Below are 2,418 nucleotides of genomic sequence, written 5' to 3'. Positions count from 1 at the left end.
AGATCTGTGTTGAAAAGAACAGAAGACTTACTGGAGATGAGAAAGACGCGGAAGGTTGCCGCGGTGCTCTGGTGCGCCCAGGTTGATGCAGCGGCCAAGGTTGATGCAGAGGTTGACGGTGGCGGCGGAGCTCCGAAGCTGGGCGACGCGAGGAAGACGAAGCAGAAGGGCACGGAGAGGAAAAAGAAATGACCCTTCGGTCCTATTTATAAGGCAAGGGACAGGAGTCAGGAGCGAAAATCAAGGGACCGTGGGTTTGGAAATGAAGATATCGCCTTAATTGTCGCAGACCTATTAAGGTCCTTTATAACAGGTGACGTCACGCCGGTTTACAACGACTAGAGAAGATGACATCACGGCGGTTCAACAAACTACAAGAAGATATTGAAGATGAAGATTTTTGCTAAAGGATTGACATGAACATGTTCAAATCAATCTGGGGCCCAATGTTGGGGATATCACTACTGGGCGTAAACCGGCCTATCTGGGCCGGGTTAACTTCGTCAGTAGTTAAGTATGTTAAAGCCCAAGAAGGCAGATGAGGGCTCAAGGCCCATGGTCGGTTCAAGGTCTGTAGCCGTAAACCGGCGTTGGTATTTAACTTGTATTGTAAGTTAGGAATAAGTAGAGACCAAACCAGACACATCTATGAGCCGGTATTGGGACTCTGTGAACCGACGGGCGTCACCCATGTATATAAGGGGACGACTCTGGCGGCGGTTCAAGGACAAGAGACAACAACTCGAGACATAGGCGAAGCTTGTTTGCTCCCTGGTCATCGAAACCCCATCAATTCCATCACAACTAGACGTAGGCTTTTACCTTCATCGAAGGGGCCGAACTAGTATAAACTCTCTTGCGTCCCTGTGTCCGCTTTAACCCCTTCAAGCTAACCCATCGCGATGGCTCCATGACTAAGTCCTTTCTCTAGGACATCTGCCGTGACAAAACCACGACAGTACCCCTTGTTGTATTGGTGCCCATTGATCTCGAAGTTCACCGGAGGAGAATGACCCTCAACGAGCTTGGAAAAAATAGGAGAGCACTGCAGCACGTTAATGTCATTGTGAGTTCCTGGCATACCAAAGAAGGAGTGCCAAATCCAGAGGTCCTGTGTGGCTACCGCCTCAAGCACCACACTGCAACCGCCTTTGGCGCCTTTGTACATCCCCTGCCAACCAAATGGGCAATTCTTCCATTTTCAATGCATGCAGTCGATGCTTTCAAGCATCCCAGGAAATCCTCTTGCTGCATTTTGGGCTAGGATCCGAGCAGTGTCTTCCGCATTGGGTGTTCTCAAGTATTGTGGCCCAAACACTGCCACCACTGCCCGACAGAACTTGTAGAAACACTCTATGCTGGTGGGCTCGACCATGCGCCCATAGTCGTCGAGTGAATCACTAGGAGCTCCATATGCAAGCATCCTCATCGCTGTCGTGCACTTCTGGATGGAGGTGAATCCAAGAGCGCCAGTGCAATCCATCTTGCACTTGAAGTAGTTGTCGAACTCCCGGATGGAATTCACAATCCTGAGGGAGAGCTTTTGGCTCATCCGATAACGGCGCCGAAATGTTCTCTCGCCATGAAGTGGAGCATCGGCGAAGTAGTCGGAGTAGAGCATGCAGTAGCCTTGGAGACGATGCCGGTTCTTTACTTTCACCCGCCCCGGCGCCGAGCCACCTCGCCGCGGCTTTTCATTGCTCGCCAGCAGCTGGGCGAGGGCGGCGAGCACCATGAGATGCTCTTCTTCCCGGACGTCGGCCGCGGCTTCCTCCTCCAGCAGCGCAGCGAGCTCTTCCTCCTCATCCGAGTCCATCGCCGAGGCAGGCAAAACGCCGAACACCTTGCGCTCGGTGGGCGTGTACCCGCCGTTAAACCGCGCCTCCGCGGCCGGAAACGGCGGCCGGAAACGCCTAGCTGCTGTGGGAGGGGCTGCCGCGGCGAAGCGCTGCTATTTTCCGGCGGGGAATGACTATCTAGCGGAGTAGGGCGGCGACCGTCGCCGGGATATAGCTAATGGTGGCCGAGGGCGTGGGGGGTGCGAGGCGAGTCGGGAGAAGAAAACCTTGACTTTTCCCGTGTCGGTGTGGGTCAGGCGTGCTTTTCCCTAGCGCCGGAGCCCCCAACTACTCCCCAGCGCGCCGGGTTCGGCCTGTGACCGCCGGACGAAAAAAAGATCCGAACCGGCGATTTTCGGTGTCCTGAGAGCACGACTGGACCGTTTTTTCGACGCCAGTGTTAAAAAAGTGGTTTGGGGGCCCTGTTGGGGACGCGCTTACTGCCCATCTCCTGAAAACGGGCTAGCGAGAAGGCGAAGCAAAGCTAGGCTAAAAAGCGTGCATCACTTGTCTCGCACTTCACTTCTTCCTCATGGCCCACGTGCTCCAGCGGCCGAGCCGGACCAGAGATCCCACGGCC

Source organism: Triticum urartu, chromosome 4A, assembly GCF_056163025.1.
Source record: "Triticum urartu cultivar PI428250 chromosome 4A, HENAU_Tu73, whole genome shotgun sequence".
In the NCBI taxonomy this organism is placed as follows: domain Eukaryota; kingdom Viridiplantae; phylum Streptophyta; class Magnoliopsida; order Poales; family Poaceae; genus Triticum; species Triticum urartu.
This window is presented reverse-complemented; position numbering follows the sequence as displayed.